Consider the following 18,187-nt stretch of genomic DNA (forward strand, 5'->3'; position numbering starts at 1 on the left):
CATGAGATTTTTCTTCTTTAGACTACATTTTATCTGTGGTGGAAAGTTCTTTAAGATTGGCTGATTTAAATAAGTAGCTTAATCAAAACAAYGGTTCTGGCTGTTTGGAATTTTGGGAACTTGTGGTTGTGAAGATCTGATCCTTAAGTTTAATTCCTAGTGGTTTCTAACTGGTGAAGGGAGAAAACCTTTAAAATATAATCTGTAAAGACACTGTTAAAACCCTTCTGCATAAAAGCAGATATTTGTGCAATGGAGTTTATTTGAAAGGGCTCCTTAGGAGAAAGGTTTTGTTCTGCAGAGCAGTGTTGGTAAATGATTCTCATAAAGTGAGAACATTAAAAGTCCTCTTTTTAGAGAAAAGAAACAGAAGATCACCTATCTGGTGCCAATTTACTACCTAGTGGGAAGAGCAAACCTCAAAATGAACATTTTTTTGCATACTAGAAAAATTACAGAGTAGCTCCATCTCCTAATAATTCATAGTAACATCTAATTAGAAAGAGTGTAATTTTTCTTCTGTTTGCATTAGTGCAGTTTTTCTAAATCTATACCAGATGTCATTGTGCAATTGCTAAAAACTTGCATATCCATAAAGGGACTGCAGAGCCTGTTTAAGTTTTCCTAGTTTTAGGGTTATGTATATAATGTTCCTGTAGCTTAACTTAGACCGTTCTCTAAATTGCTAGAAATTCAGCAGTGAATTTGCTCTTGCTGAGCTGCAAGACAGAGTTATCACGTAGAGTGAAATTATCAAATCTTAATCTCATTCAGAGAGGGAACAGACATGTGATTTTGCATATGAGATTATCCTCAGGTCACTCTGCCAGGAAAAAGGGAGGAAGGAATGTTATTGTGAAAACATTCCTCTTTCCATGGCCGTTTCATTATTACTTCTTCAAAAAAGTGCTGGCTGCTCAGCCAAACAGAGGCAACTTGACAAAAGAAAAAAAGAAAAGAGAAAAGAGAACTTAAAAAAGGGTGGGCTGGGGTCTTGCARTAGAGATAGTATTCAAAATTTTAGCGTACATCCACCAGCTTGACCAGTTCTTCAGCTGTTTCCTGAAGACTTGTTCACTGCCTCAAACAGACCTACAGTATTCATTAATTGATTAAAAAAAAAAACACACACACACATTCTCACAAGCCCGTGGTCCTGYTAGAAGTGCCCCAGCCTGCAGGGCTCTGGGATCAAAATGTTTCCTCTGTCAGTGTTTGACTGCACAGGAGAGAAATGTTTCTCTCAGATGGCAGGCTGAATGGTACAGTGCCCAAATTCTTTCCCATCAGGAAACATTTGAAGATGACCGTGCCCAAAGGATGTCAGAGGAAAGAGGGGAGAGAAGCAAAGAGAAATGACAGAATACAAATTGCAAAGGGAAGAATAATGAGAGGAAGAGGGATGAAACCCAGGAGGCCCCAAAACACCTCAGAAGACAGCGAGCCTTTAGGAGTTTTTCTGTGGCTTGAGCTGTGAAGTTAAGGTGGAAAAGCAAGAAGAAAGATAGGGAAGGAAAGAGAGAATATGCATGAGAAGTGAAATGACAATTGAAAAGAAACCTGTGTAGAAAAGAAACTAGCAAGGAAAACAATCTGGAGATAATGAAGAAGACAGAATATATGGGAGACAGGCAAAGAGCTAGAAAAGGAAGGGTAGCAGATGGGTAGCTTTGCTGAGGCAACATGTGTGCCTTCACACCAGCCTGCCTCTTAAGCGAACTGAAGGTCTTCATCAGTCTTCTCCAAAAGTTGGAAATCTTTGGTTTCGCTAATGCACACAGATGTCTCCCAAAGATGTTGTTGATATACTAGCTTTTTGAAGTTCTATTATCCTGAAGTTTGGCCAAAAAAAGCCTTTATATATATATATATATATATACACACACTATCTTCTTAGTGTCCTTTGTCTAGGCTTCACACACAGCTTCATAATATTAACTATCTGACAACAGCTTGTTATACATTACAGTACAAAGATTTTATTGCTATGGGTTAGGAATATTCACATTATTCATATATAGCAAGGGCATAACTGTACTGAGCAAAGAATTTTAAATAAGTATCAATAAAGCAACATATCATCCTGAATTTTGCTGTGCTGTATTTCAGAGACATTTGTACAACCTCAGGGAGTTTCAGTTCTACCAGCAGTAAGACATGCGTTTGCTCTTCTGCATCTAAACAATATATTCCTGCATTGTCAGATCCTCAGAATTCTTTATTAGGAGAGACTAAAATATGTCTGGAAAGTCTTTTATACACTTGAAGCCAAATAGTTAAACCGTCATGAATCTATGTACATCTCTTGACACTCATATTCTAGACATATCAGACAGACATCAGGCAGATATTTCTGACCTAGTAAAAGGCAGAGTGACTTCATACTGAAGCTATAACTATGCCTTTATTAGCTTACTTTCTTTAAAATAAGTTGGGTTTTTTATGGATATTGGCAAAAAGAATTATTCTGCAATAATGATAGTTTCTTCAATTAAAAAAAAAAAAGAAAGAAAAAGCTACCAAAAAATTATTCTGCATGCAGAGTAATTTTGCTTCCAAACAGCTTTGTAAAGCATGCTTAGCACGCAAATGTTGGCTCTGATTTTGATCTCAGCATGGAAACCAGCCAGTGCTCCATATTCTAAAATTGTAATTAGATTCTTTCTTTTAGACATTTTTAATACTTCAGATACATCCATCCTATTGTAAAAATTATTTTAATTTACCTTGGTTTTCAGTGGTGAATGATTAGAGCTTTCTGCTCTCAAGAGTAGGCCATAGGTAGCATAAAAAAGCAGCTGTAGCATGTGAAAGATTTTCAGTCAGCACAGCCATATTAAATTCAACATCACTCTGACGGCCTCACTAGTCAGGGTCTAGCCACATGTGATAGCTCACATTTTATAATCTATCTATCTTGTATTCCATTACTAATGAGGAAGGAAATGGGCGTTCTTAAACAAGTGATGTTTCAAGATAAAATGCTCTAAGCTCACACAACTTAATAAGCAGCTTGTTCAGAGATCGGTGGATCAGAGACCACTATCAAAGACTCTGCTCCAGGAGGTTAGCGTTGGCTTGCAAGTCTCAGTTCTACTATGGGATTTAATAGTCTGAAATGTGAATTAAATAGCTTAGGTAGAATTTAGATTCATAACACAAAATCTGAGCTAGGACTCTAAGAGATTAACAAAATATTCCTGATAAGCAAGCTTAGTGAATATTCTGTGATTTTTCCCTTAAATGTATAAAACTTGGGTATGACTCCAAGTTCTAGACTTAAGAGCAGAAGAACAAAATATCAGAAACTGGGTTTTAGACTAGGATTTTTGTGCATTTTCAATTGAGCATTATTAACCAAAAATGGGTTCATTATTTGAAGCTTTAGAAGTGTTAAAAAAATCTTTGTTTAAACTATGCATTTGTGCTTCAGAGGTTTAGTTAGTCAGCMTTCTTCTCCAAGGTAAGAGTTATGATCGGCAAACAACTACTTCCGTTACACTAATCCATGCTTTTCAGACTGCCTTGTTCTTCTTATCAAAGTGGATACGTCCCTGAAAAGGTAAGAATGAGACAAAAGGTGTCTGCATCCTGCAACGTGGAAAATTACTTCAGGTTTCATCTTGTTCTGTGCAAAGGCAAATGATGCGCTATCTTCATCTCTGAGAGAGAAAAAATATTACTGTTGCTGCTAAGAAGTGCAGAGAGGTAAAGTATCACTCAAGTGTCACTGTGTTTACTGGGATTCGTGGCCTCATAAAACGAGATGACGTGATGGAATATTTTGCAAGTCATTAAATGTGTTCCCAAGGATGTGAGACTGCTCTCTGCTTCTACTTATTCTTGATGTTAGTCATTTTTCTGTAAATATTTTACCAATGACTATATAATCTAAGCACAGGAATCAGTCTTTGACAGAGGAGAGCCACTGCTGGCGTAGCATCCACCAGCATTATTGGCTTGTGCTGTGCGGGCTGATGCAGAACGTGAGTTTTGGTGGCACCGCTCTGCCACGAGGTGGGAGCGTRCTGTCAGGCGTAGCCGTCTGCGGGGCCATGATCGAGTGGCTGTCCTGGCATCCGGCCCCCCACACCCCGAGCAGGCTGGCAGGGAGGTGTGAGGAGGGCTGCCTGGCTTTTGCCTGAACTATCTGTACTGTTAGCTTCTTGCTCTCACAAAGACTTAATTTCAGCAGAGAGTGCTTTCAAATAATTAGCAGTAAATTTCCTCCTTGTAACAACTGAAATTTAATCTAAGCAAGAGCCAGCAGACTCACTTCCCCTGTCCCTGAAAGCCACTGTCAGGCTCAGATAAGATGCTGTTCTCCTCAGATGCTCGCTGAGAGCAGAGCTGAAGCTGGAAACTTTGCTGCTGCGCTCTGTGAGCAACGCCGAACGTCAGCTCAGCCRCAGAGGCGTCTGTCTCGCCAAGCTCACCAGGAGCACTGCAGGATTTCTCTCTCTGTTTCTCTGTGTGTGTATAAAGCTCATGATGCTAACTGCTCAGTTTACAGTTGTTTTCTCCGTTCCACCCCACCTGAAGGTCACTGAATTTCTAAGATACAGTATGGGTGAGTGCTGCACCTCAGTGCAGCCATCAARTCTTACAAGTTCAAGCACCTGGGTTTGTAGGGCCCACGCTAGGCAAAGAGAGGTTTAGTTTCACATTTGGAGGGGTCCCACATTGAGAGATCCAGCACAGACCTAGCTCCTTAGCTTGCTGGTGGTGTCTCAGTCGAGGTCGCTGTAAAGCCCAGCAGGAATGCAAACAGCTTGCACGTACCTGGGGGTCGCTCTGAAGCCCAGCAATGCTAATCTGAGTAACAGTCATCAGTATTTTGCTTGTGTTCTTTCTTTATTCTCGCAATAAAGATTTTTTTCCTAAATACATTGTTAAAAGAATTTGAAGTTGTCCTTGAAAATAGGGAGAATTGAGTATTATTTATGGAGTAGGAAAAGGAAAAAGGAAAATGGGGCTTTCCTTGGCCTTCACTGTTCTGTTCTTCACCCTTTTTCTTATCATGRCGTGTTGTTGTTCAGACTTACCCCAGCATCTCAGCTTTTAGCTAGCTCTAATTATGGCTTTAATCAGTGTTTGCAACACATGCAACCATCAAATTCTTATTTATATGCATAAAAGTCATTCCAGTTCATTACCAAGTCAGACTTGAGGTTAGCAATCTACTATAGTTGGGTTCAAACTTTTGACACAGGCTATTATTTTACTAAACATGTAGATGTTTAGTAATTAATTTGTGGCATATTAAAGGAAAGAATAATACAACAACATCACAAATGAAGTCTCTGGAGTATTGCTTTTTTCAACTTAATACAATCTTAAATAGCAACTCTTAATCAAATCATTCATCCAAACTCCTAAGTTCAGCACCTCATCAACAAGAGGCATTTATACCACCTGAGCCATTTATACCACCGTTTATGCCATGAAACATGGCATTTCTTTTTCAGGTAGGTGAATAATAAAAACTGTCCCTCTGGCTGGGTGCAGCAATGGCTAATCAAAGGGAAGGCAAGCTGTGCTTTACTATCACTATTGCTGAGCACAGGGATCAGAACATGTTCCCACACTGCAGAAATAGGATCAGCAGTTGCCTAAAGGGGAACTCTCAGGAGTATGTGTAAGTAAACATCCTGCAGAACTACTTCTTTTTAACATCTTTTTCACAGTAAGCTTTTAGAACGTATTTTTGCTGTGAAAATGGAAAGCTAATACAGACTATCTTTAAACAGCTGGAAGGAAGATATCAGGCTTATGAGTCTTTTGGGTTCTTTTTTTTTAAAGAAACTGGCATTATCAAGTAATTTTTTATTTGTTTATTTATTTGCTTTTAATTCTATGTAAGTAGAGATACCATTAGGCAGGTGGACGTTCCTAAGTTTTATGGCAGTCTACTAAATTACTTCTAATATCTTGAATATAAACAGCAATAACATATGCTTAAAAATGCCTCAGGATCAACACATGCTCAAGAACTTGTGCCAGTTCAGATGGCATGTGCAGTTGGACTCTAAAGCAAGGAATAAATTCTGAAATCTACCAAGAAATGCAAAAAGATAATTATTTGCTTTATCAATAGTCTTTGACAGAAACCCTACCGTTTAGCTGTGCAGATAAACTATGTGCAAATAAATCCTTGAAAACAAAACAGTATAACAAAAGAAAATGAACTTGTTTACCAGGCAAAGTATTCAGTGTTCAGTTCAAACAAAGGCTCCTGTGACTTGTCTAAAGTCTGGAATAGAGCTGACACTGTTATTATCATGTATGTAAAGCAGCAATCTAGCATATTCTGAGATTTCTTAATCATCTAGTCTCCACTAGAGTTACAGTGATTGATAATCTGATATTGATTTTTCGGTTTATCTTCTCCCATGACAAGTAGAGTTACACTGCTGAAAAAGTGGTTAAAAAAAAAAAAAAGGCAGGTTAAGCTCCATATATCCTTCCAACAAGACAGAGAAGATGATACAAACAACTGCTAATGTGCTGCTGGTACACTACAAATTCAACAGCATRTACTAGGCCAGATAAATCTATTTAAGCCCACCTCAGTGAGGCTTGCTTACCAAAGTAATCCCTTCTTGCTCCAACTGGTTAAATTCAAGTCAATTGAAGTCCTCTAAGGAAGTCTTTCATCTATTTTATGTGCTTTGGGAAAAAAAAATCATAACATATAAACAGCATCATAATTTCTAGCAGAGCAAAAAGGTGACTGRGATGCCTTATATAATAGATAGAATTTCATAAAAAAGAAAATATGAATTATACAATGACCTGAAAATAAGGTACTGTTTAAATTAGCTTTAAAGTAGAGCCCTACTGAAGGCTGCAGATGACTACTGTCAGCGCTAGGTGCTGCTGTGTTGTACAGGGTGCTCTACAGGGAATGCAATGRTCTGTCATCTGAACTATAAAACCAGTTTATAGTTTCAGTTAAATTAATTTATGGCTGTGATCAAATCTGTTAATTGGTCAGCATGGAATATAAAGAACAGAAACAGCTCTGCACTTATGAGTCACAATTATCAGAGAGCATTTAATTTTAGTGTTATTATAAGTATAAAATTATTCACTAACCACAAAGTTAAAGTTATAACAATATGAGAATCCTTATTCAAATAGATCCCAAAAGCATGCTAGAAATATATCATTTTGATTGCACAGACTATGARGCATGCAGTACATTAATGCAAATATAGTATGTCTAGATTTGTCATTATTCAGCTCATTTTTTCAGGCCTAAGTTACAATCATTTGCCTAAATATGCAATTTTATACCTTCACTGTACTTCTATTGGTTTACATAGAATCGATGTGTTAAAACCAAGGCTATTGAATTACTGTAATTTAGCTTAACTTTTTTTTTTCTAAAAGGCTGTTGTTGAAATTATCTAAAGTATACAAGTGATTTTGGAGCTTTGACTTGTTTTTAGATATACTTTGCATGTTGAGACATAAGCAGAATTAGATGCGTAACTCCAGAATGGATATCATGAATACATCTACTTAATCCAGGGAGTGGGAACAAGCCAGGGCAGTAGAAACACCTCCTCCCAGCCAAGGGCGTGCAGCCTTGGGTGTCCTCATGCTCTCTCCGAGGCCTGAGGACTCTGGAGGTCCTCGGGGTTTCAGGCTGCAGTAGACCTGCTGGTTTCTATAGAAGTGCACGTACAGAAAAAACAGTCTATAACATGAAATTTTAATAAGGAACGTCTCACTGATGAGCTGAAAAGACAAGTTCTGTTATTTGAAGGTCAGGTACCCATTGCTAACAGGAAATACAGAGCTCACTTTATTTTTCCTTCTAAACTGGAGGACAGTCTACAGTCATCCCATGGGTAGAGCGGAGCCACGCACGCACACACGCACGCACGCACGCACACACTCTCCCTCTCTCCAGAAGTTTAGCATTGTATTTGAATGGTGTTGACACTCCCAGCCCTGTTCCTAGGCACTGACGTCAGTTCTGGGTTGACAATAAAAAGGCTCAGAAAGCACAGAATTAAAATCAAACTGCATGGTTACTTTGATCGTGTAATTTAGCTTGGCTTTATTCATAACGCTTTTGACTATCTTTTACCATTGTTGTGACATTGATTTTGGACATTATTCTTCCTGGAAAGTGTGATTATCCTGCCTATGTGTTCTTTTGGTTCAGTGGGCAGATAAAATCAAAAACATTAAAAACAAATTCAGGTGTCTTATGGAACAAAATGCTCAAATTTCGTTTTCAAGTATTGTTTTCTGTATAAAAGTTTCTGAATTCTGAGGCATTCTTATATAGGCAAATAATCTTTATTTGTTTCACCAGTTTTGTGAAAGGATGTTAAAGTCATAAGGCATAAGTTCTAMTAGAGCGTAATCAACCCAGAGGCTGCTCTCTGTATTGTGCTTCTACAACTACAGCTGTATACAACTACAGAGATATTCSGGAAAAATGTCTTAATACGCATCCATGAGCGTAAGGTAAGCTCCTTCTGGTAAAGAAATGTGGACAGGTGATATAACGTTARTAGTGTGGGCTGTGGACAGCTTTGATGATTGACTGCGGTTCTGCCTTCATTCTGTCGTGTAATAATTCATATATTTTGATTTCAGCTCCAGATATTAAAAAATATTTCAAAGCTTCTAAGTTGCATGCATTTTTTGCAGCATTGTTTCAGTTTGTAGTCTAAAATATATGCACAGAAGCATGAATCTTGCCTTCTCAGACATTCTGTAAATATGAAGTGTCAGCACAGTATGAGATAAACACACTCTCTTCCCCACTRTGGTGAAGAAGGGAAATGGAGATGACTTCTTGTGGTACTGTGGCACAGTAAAAAAAAAAGCCAGCAGAAAAGTAAATCTTCAAATATTTCATGCAGTTCATACCAGGGTATAGCAAACACATGCTCCTACATTACAGGAGACCCCCAATGGTGAGTGTAAACCCACYGCAATGATTGACCTTCTGGAAGCATGGATGGGTGCAGCGAGGTGTTTTTACCAGCCAGTTTTGCAGAGTATGAGGTAAGTGATTACAGTGCACTGCAGAAGGGTGCTGGCGGAGAGATGGGGAAGAGGCAAAAGGGAAAAAGACCAACGAGTGAGAAGGAGTCTGAGCACTGACTGTGCAATCCCTAGTCAGAAGGAGTTTCTGCTATAGCCTACAGACTCTAGTTTCATGACTATGGTCAAGGTTTCTGTYTCTTCCCTCAATTCCTTGTCTGCTACATAGAAAGAGAAAATGATAAAGAGAAAAGGCAAGYGAGAAATATAAATGACTTTCCCCTTAAGTAGTTTATAATCAGATTTAAAGATTCTGCACTCATTTTCTGCATAGTAGGCCAAAATTACAGGAGCATCTCTACAGTGTAGCTGTTTCTCACAGCTATTCTTAGACCATAAATATTCCCCAAAATAAATATGTAAGACTTTCAAGCCCTCACTGTGAAAACAGCACTATGTATCACACACATATGAGTAAAATTCTCTTCTCCCTTCATTTTCCTTTCTATTGCAGAGAAAGATGCATCAAAAAAAAAGACAGATACAGCAGGTGGATGGCATTATCTTCACCACCAGCCTCTCACCTGYGCTCCTTCTCCCTTGTATAAAATCCTAAATGTGGGCTTTGTAAGGAAGAATAGGTGTGATCTTGTTAGCAGAATGGGAATGGGATAGTCTTGGAGGTGAGTGGCATACCTCTGTGATTTTTGCTTTGTCTTGTTTTTTGTTATCTTTGATCTACACTTTAATATCTGGGAGCGGGCATTTCCACTTGATGTCTGAAKCAGACTATAAGTAAAAAAAGGAGTAAAAGGCTGTTATGTATTGCTATTTGCATTTGCAGTGTGGTGTGTAAATAATRAAGCAGTGCCTATGGGAAAACAAACAGAATTATGAAAAACACTGTGCAAATTACCATGAAAAAAAGAGATTCAAATTAACTTTCCAAGGAATCWGACAAGCTGACTTGGGACTTCTGGGCTTTAGTTCACCAAGTTTAAAGAAGAAAATTTTTTTATGAATTCTAATGCATTTTTCAATGGAGTTCATGATCAACAAAGTTTCACTATTCTTTTTTATACGGTATGTGGGAACAGATGTTTACTTAGCTGTTTTGCAGATGCTATTGTCCTTTTATATAAATTGTYTTAAAAAGAATGGCGAAGTTGATGGTCTGCTTGTGCTGGTGTGTCAGCATACTCCAACAGATAACAAAAAGAATGGTCTGTCTTTGATGGAGGTAAATAAATTCTTAYGTCTGCTTACACTTGAAGAAATCTTTGATTAAGAAAACTCTTCGAAAGAGACTAGGACAGAGAATTCATGGAGATGAGCATGTGCTGCTGTCTCTCTGTGGAGTTCTAAGGCAAAGTAAATACTAATATTAGCAAAAGTATTATCTTCCTGATGTGGTACTCCAGCACCTATAACACAGTCATAGCTTGCATCYGTAAGATAACTCTCAGCAAACAGAAGTTAGCCCTTGTTCTAGAGAAAACAGAAATAAAACTGAAAAAATAATTAAACTGTGTGATATTTATTAGTATGTTGATATAGTCTTTGTTATTGTAAGGTGTGTGGTCTATTTTACAATTCATATCAACATTAATTCCCTAAACAACTATTTTTAAAGGTCCTCCTAGGATAGAGTTACAGTATTGTGGGAAAAAAACAGCTTAATCTGAAAGGTTAAAAGATGATCCAGGGCTACATTTTCAGCAGCACTCAACATTTAACATCTTTGCAATTTCACTGTCTTACTCTAAATGTTACAGTTTAAGAACAGGCAAAGCCTTAAATCTGACATAAAACTACCACTGGATTGCACTCTAATACTGAACACTTCTTTCAGGAGTGCCCTTCAGCCAGYCAGCCATTTTGACTGAGAGCAAGGTGCAGAAATGAGTGGAGTACTCCACAACTTTAATTTCAAGGGCATGGTTCACTTTTTTGTGCTATAATACAAAGATTAATGGTGCTATCAAGCATAAAAACTGAAAAATACAGAACTGACTTTCCTCCTAGGCTTGTATGCTTTGGACTTCAGAACTGGTTCTGCTCAGGCTGTGAAACACCGAAGCACTCGCTTCCTTGTGATGGGGACTATGATGACGAGACAATTTTGCATTCCTACCGTTTGTATTTGCAGGCAACGCTTGCACCCTGTTGTAGATGGGCTGGGGAGGGGAAGGGATACAGAATTCAGCTAGGACTAATGTGTAGGCAGCTTCCGTCTTTGAATGAGTTGACACACTGAAGTTCTGCTTGTTCTTGCTGTGGTCAGGATAACATATATATCACTGATTCAGTTCTGGGCCTCTGCTTTCAAATATGGAGATGATTTGCCTGGCAAATAAATTGTGTAGGAGCTTGTAATTTGGCTGKGAAGTGCAAATTGTCTTTGTTTCAGTAAGGTATAGGCCCTCAGCAATAACTTCACTGGCTTTTGAATCAGATCTCTACTTCAGTAGTCAATTTYAGAACTAATTTTTAATTTTTAGAAAGTCACTCAAGAACTGTGGTTGTGACAACTTTAGGATCACTTCAGATGATATTCAGTAAAAATATATCCATTCACAGTGTTAAGTTTGATCCTTTGTGTGAAGATTTCCCTTTTTATTTTCAAAGAGCACTTTTGACTGTGTGGGTTCAAGCTCTCCAAGTGAACAAATGCAAAGTGTACAACACTTCAACCATAGCAAGCTACTATGTGTGAAATGTTGAAGAAAATCAGCTATTTCAGAATGCTAATCTGCTGAAGATGTTTAAACAATTTAAGTGTGAGCGCCATTCAGAAATTTGCATAAATGTTTGAATAAAGAAATACAGCCTATTACCAGACCTACAAATGGTTGAGAGGGAAATATAATCAACATCTTCATAAGCAATTATTCTTTAGTGCTATTTAATTTTTACTTACTAATAACCAGAAATTATCCCAGTCACAGCCTATTAAAGTCACAAGCAAATATATAATAAATAGCTACATGTTTTAAAAAGTCATTTCCTTAGAATAATTTATAATGGAATTCATCAGGCAATCCACTGATTAATTATCACATAATTTACTATTTCTAGATGATACAGCTGTCATTGAGAAGAGACATCTCAGGATAATTAACTTTTGATTATATGGCACAGTAGTTCCTGTGGACATCTTGCTATGTCTTTGAAAACTGCTGTGTGGCTACCTGGGACTTGCTCTACTTAAAGCAGGAGTGTGTGATGACGGCTGCCTTCCTGGCTCCTGATCACTCCTATTCTCTGGAACTGTGGCTCCAAAAACACTTTATTTGATAGCCAGATATTCAATTAATTCAAAACGCTACAATTTTTGCGTTAATATAAGAGCAGTCAGTCTTGCTGTATGTGTGTTTCCCCCTTCCTCACTCCCAACTTGAGAGATTTCAGTAGGAATATTTATTCTGTTTTTAAATAGTTCTCTCCAGGCATTTTCCTTTAAGACAGCTGAGACCTGCAACTTTTGGTTCTTATGTTGTACCATCCATCATCCTACGCAATCTTGTGCCTGCCAGCTTCTGCCACTGTGACAGATGTGCTCCTTCTCCTCGTCCTTACTGTGAGCACTGAGCAGAGAGGTAGGAGATGCAAAGTGCGAGCTGGTGTAACAGTTACTTCTACGGTAAACTCCTACTGCTGCTACAGCATCTGCTCTTATATGCAAATAGGATAAAATCTTGTATTTTCCAGTTTAAATTGTAAATTATTCTTGGATTTCTCTATGGAGAACAGAAGTACAGCTGTGATGATATCACTGAATTAAGTGATAGTGGGTTACGCCTGATCAGGGCTTGTGAAGTAATTTACTTTCAGGCATTTATCTTAAACTTAGAAAAAACACTGTCATTGATTGCAACATCTTTTATCTCTAGTATGCAGAATATTGCTTGTTTTATGACAGTGCATAGATACTAACTCGCAAATCAAATTGAGTTGCGACAGACCCAAAGTATTACAGTCTCATTAGATAAAGTAGATGTAGGAGGACTATTACAGAATTGCTGGGGTTGGAAGATGCTGCTGGAGATAATCTAGTCCAATCCTGCTGCCCAAGCAGAGTCAGCTAGAGCAGGTTGCCTCTTGTTCTGTCRCTGGGCACCACTGAGAAGAGTTTGGCCTAATTCTTTTGACATCCTTCCATCAGGTATTTATACACATTGATCTCCCTCAGTGAACCTTACCTTCTCCACTCTCCCAGCCTCTCATCATATGAGAGCCTCATGATTAAATCTTTTAATCATCTTAGTGGCCCTTTGCTGACCTTAGTCTGGTAGATCCATGTCTGCCTTGTACTGGGGAGTCCAGAATTGGACCCAATGCTCCAGATATGGCCTTCTCAGTGCAGAGTAGAGGAGAAGGATCATCTCACTTGACCCACTGGCAATGCTCTCTGTGATGTAACCCAGGATGTTCTTGGCCTTTTTTGCCATGAGAGCACACTGCTGGCATTTGTCCACCAGGCCCCTCTAGCCCTTGTCTGCAAAGCTGCTCTCCAGCAGGTCAGCCCCCAGCCTGTACTGGTGCCTCGAATTATTCCTCTCCAGGTGCAGGACTTTGCATTTCCTTTGAGCTTCATAAGGTTTCTCTTTAMCCCTCTCTCCAGCCTGTTGAGATTCCTCTGAATAGTTGTGCAAYCATGTGGTGTCAGTGGCTTTTCTGTCTTTTTGTCTGCAAACTTGCTGAGGGACTTCCCTTAGTTTACAGAAGGAAGATCAAGGCATACTCATCACTCATTCAAATCCTCTTTCCAGAARTAAACCAGAGCTGTAAGTCCCAGATTTTAAACAGTATTTGTTCTTAACAAACTCTGCCATTCAGTTAACTTGAGCATCCTTTAACATCTGCTGTTAGCTCTACAAATGCATGAATTCCCAGAACAGAGTACTTCTGGAAAAACTGATTCTTCCATGAAGCAAGGGTTCAGACATTCTGAAATCTTCTCATCCCTGAGGTGCACTTGAAATGGAGACTCCTGCCCTTTCCTTGCCAGTTGGACAAGTCCTTTAGCTATGCTGCGAGTGCACCTAAACACCACAAGTCTGGTGTGTACCTTTTTCSCTAGGAAGACCCAGTGACCTGTGGAATAGCCTGGCTGTGGAGCAGCMAAACATACCACATCTAGAAGACCCAAAAGTAACTTGAATCCTTGGTTTTTTGCATCTGCCCTGTTGTAGGTGATCTTGTTGTTTTGCTTTAGTACAGATAGAAACTCTGCAGCCCAGTGGATGTGAGTTATTTGTGAYGTGGGAGCAGAACAGTTTGCAGGTTAGGGTTTTCATGGGTTATATGTGCCAAATCCTGACCTGAGTAGCATTTGAACCCTAGTTAATCCCAAGTGACTTCACATGTTTGAGTCCTGGGTAACACATACTCTCATCTTTTATAGATGAGTCTCAGATATCTAACTCTAAAAGATGGCTTTTGGGGTAGGATCTCAAGCTGAAGGGGACATCTTGAAGAGAGAGAGAAGGACTTACCATTGAACCACTACCTTGAACTGTTTCTCTTCCTTTTCAGTTCACTCAAGCTTGCCCATGTGTAAGAAAGTGATTGTTCAATCACTGAAATGTCATCTTGCAAGGATAATGAATACTACTGAAAATAGATCTGTGAGCTAGGTCAAACAGCTTATGCCACTTGATCATTCAAATTGCTTTTTATAAATGTGGCAGCCAGGCTGGCAAAAATTCAGCAGGGTGATTGGTGTGTGGATTTATTCCACAAGTGTGAATAAACTCATAGTTAGTGAATGTKTGTTCACTCAGAAAGGAGAGACTTCAAAGTGACAGGAAAAAGATGCCTTCATATATTCAAGGAATTTTTAGGGTCAGGATTTGAGACTTGTTGTCTTTTATGGTAGCCATTCTTTCACAAACCTAAGCAGGGAGTATTCTTTTAAAACCAAGGAGTAGCTCCTATAGCCACTCACGCTGTCAASGTCTTTATTTCTGGAACTGGCTAGAAGAGCTGCTCATAGAATAGCTTGGGGTGAGATGTGCTGCATGTGGAGGACATCTAGTCCAGCCTCCTGCTCAAAGCTGAATGAACATCAAAGCTGAATCATAGGTTAAACCCAATATAATTAATATATTGGATAATATTAATTGTGTATTATGTTCATATTGTTGTCTCCAGATTGGGTTCTTTTACCTGGTATGCAAGCAAGCAATAGACCCACAGGGTCAAGATATTATTTATTTCATTTCTGCACAGAGATGGGTTCTGTAGTAGATCTGCAAAGCTAGCACACCTTCTCCTTTTCTTGTTCTTTATATATACACTTTTCCAGGGGGTACCTCCTACAGTTTTTCTATTGGTTACAGTTTTATTGCATCAAATCTGTTCTGTGCTTGTGCTTTGACATTCTTAATCAACATAAGAAGTGGAGAGAAAGGTGGTAACATCATTTAATGCCTCCCTATTCAGTTAGGGGAGTGTAACTTAATAAGCCTTAAAGAAMTTACAGGTCACTCTGGTTTATTCTGCTGTCTCTGTCTTGTCATCTCGTGTCCCTTAAGGAGCTGTAGCTTCCTCAGGACTATTTGGCTGGAACTGGTTGTCCTTCGTGTTACTGTTTTACAATATCCTCTTTCCCTTGTTGATTAACTATTTTCAGGACTTCCATAGCATTGTTGCAATAATCCTCCCCCCCCCCTTTGAGGTTTGATAATATCACTTATCTAGTAAGTCTCACTTAACTTCAGTTGTTCCCATCACTTTAGTTCCTGTTGAAAGGACTTCTAACTTTCTGTARCCTTTTGTCCTACCCTATTTCCTGAAGGTGGTTTAGAGTTAACTAACATCACTTGATGGGTGCTAGATGTCAAAGACTGTACGAGCGTGCTTTTAACTATCCAGGTAGGATACAAAATATGACCATTATCATAATTAAGTTTTATAGCAGACTTCGAATCCATCTTGTTACTGAAATTCCTAGGCTGTGTAGGATTTTATTTATCCATTTGCTTCCAATATTTCTCAAGTCTCTACTGCTTTTTGCTACGTGCCTCATTCTGTCTAGCTGTTTATCCAAATTTTCTGTTACTTTTGATTAGCTGTTGTACACACATTCCTTTCTTCAGATTTAGATATCCATATACTCCATGTTCACACAGCAAAAGTAAATCCAAAGGTAACTTATTCTGCAATGACATTTTTGAAGTTGCCTGTAGTTGCAAATTTAACTCTTGCATCCCCAGCCTGGTGGTATTTGCTGAGGCTTCCATCTGTAAAGTAAGATTATGTAAAATGAGTCACATAATGGCTTTTTCCAAAGGCATGTATAAGCTGCAAAATGAGGTTAGCTGTAACAATCGGCATGCAAACAGAATTAATGATGTCCTCATTTTCCACCTTAACTAATATTTATTCTTATAAATCAATCCTATTATAAATAATAATGGTATCAGACTGCAAAATAACACCAATAACCCCTGAGGGCAGTCTAATTCAATGTAAGAGTTCAATTTCCCAAGAACAATTCTTTAATTTGGGGACTTCTGTATCCTTATCATGAGACACCCTGTGGGTGTGGCAGTCCACAAGTCATTCAAAGGTGCCTTCTTTATTTGGGCATAGTGGGTCCAGGAACTTATTCCCTCCACCTTCACTGCAGTATGAGTTGTCAGAAGCACCAGGCAAGGTCTTTTTTTTCTTTCTTTTTTTTTTCAGTGATTCTTCCTTCTGTGTCCAAACATAAACCAGATCCCCAGGCTTGAAGTCATGCATGAGGGAGTTTGATGGGAGGAGAGTACATTGATTAAGGTACCTGTGTAAAGATGTTAATATCCAAGATAGTGATGAAATGCATGTAAGAGGAAGAAATGCATGTAAGAGGAAGAAACACTGAAAGTGCTTATTGACTTTGTCCTCCTAGTCCCTTAATTGGGTGAGGTTTCCCATAAAGTATTTCAAAAGGGCTTACTCCCTCTTTTATTCCTGGCCCTTGGTAATACATCTATCCATACAAAATGGGTTTTCTGGCACAGTTTTGAAGTGTGCCTTTTAAGAGTTTGATTCTTTCTGCCTTACTGCTACACTGGGGTCTCCATGGGGTGTGTAGCTCTTTCCTGCTGTGTCCATAGAGGATGGTCTGGGTGTCTTGTCAGCAGATTCGRCAGACCTCATGGCCTCAGAAGAGCTCTCCCTGTGCTGCTGTCCCAAGGTGGCACTTGTGTACCTCTCCTTGAACCACAGGCTCCTCTCTCTGCCTCTCCCCCYGCTACTCACTCTCTGGGGAAGGTGCAAACTCTGCCCTCTTCCAGCAAAGCCCACCTGGACACACTACTCAACTTTAAGGAGCTCTAAAGAGCAGGGAACATCATAGGAGGGTATAATAGAAAGAAGAAGATAAAATCAGAAGTTCTGCTGTATCTGAGTAAACTGATGCTCTCTGTCATGGGATCCTGCTGCAAAGTCTGAGTTACTGTGGGATTCCTCAGGTGATCTTTCTCCACTGATGAAACTAACAGATCATTAGTGTCTTAACTCACTAAAAGTTAGAATTTATTCATGTGAGAACCTTCTGCTTCTCCCAACTCAATTTCCTCAAGACTTTTTGAGGAACCAAGGTGACTGCATCAACCGGAATTCCTTTGTCAATACACCTGTTGACATCTTCAGAAATTCAGATGTGTGGCATACCAGCATGACTTCTCATTAGAAAAGCTGTATCTTCTCTTCAATATAACACTTTTCCATGTGCCACCAATTCAGTTCCCATAGAGCAAACCACTTAACTCAGTACAAGGACCAGAGTTCATTTTAAAATAAAAATAAAGGAAAGTTAGGTGGGCTTTTTTTTTTTTGGTACTTGGGCACTTTTAAGTAAGAAATCCTACACCACACTTATTACTTTAGAAGGAACTGAAGCATAAAGTAGTTTAAGTTTTGGATAAATGTCCTCTGATCTCAAWTTGTTTCATAACCTCTTCTGAACTTCATTTGAGTATGGCCCCTTTGAGGTGCCTTTCATTGGTGCAGGGGAAGGGTGGCAGAGATGCTTCTGCGTTTTACCTATTTGCTCTGGCCTTATCTTCTCTGAGAACTTTTTGTGCCTTGCCCATTTATTTTTGCCCTGATGGTTCTGTAAAAGGATTTATTATTACTTTTTATGCCTTTGCTAAGTTGTTCCTTTAACTCTTTGGCCTGCCTT

This window comes from Rhea americana, unplaced genomic scaffold (assembly GCF_003343005.1).
Source record: "Rhea americana isolate MKP2758 unplaced genomic scaffold, rheAme1 scaffold_44, whole genome shotgun sequence".
NCBI lineage: Eukaryota > Metazoa > Chordata > Aves > Rheiformes > Rheidae > Rhea > Rhea americana.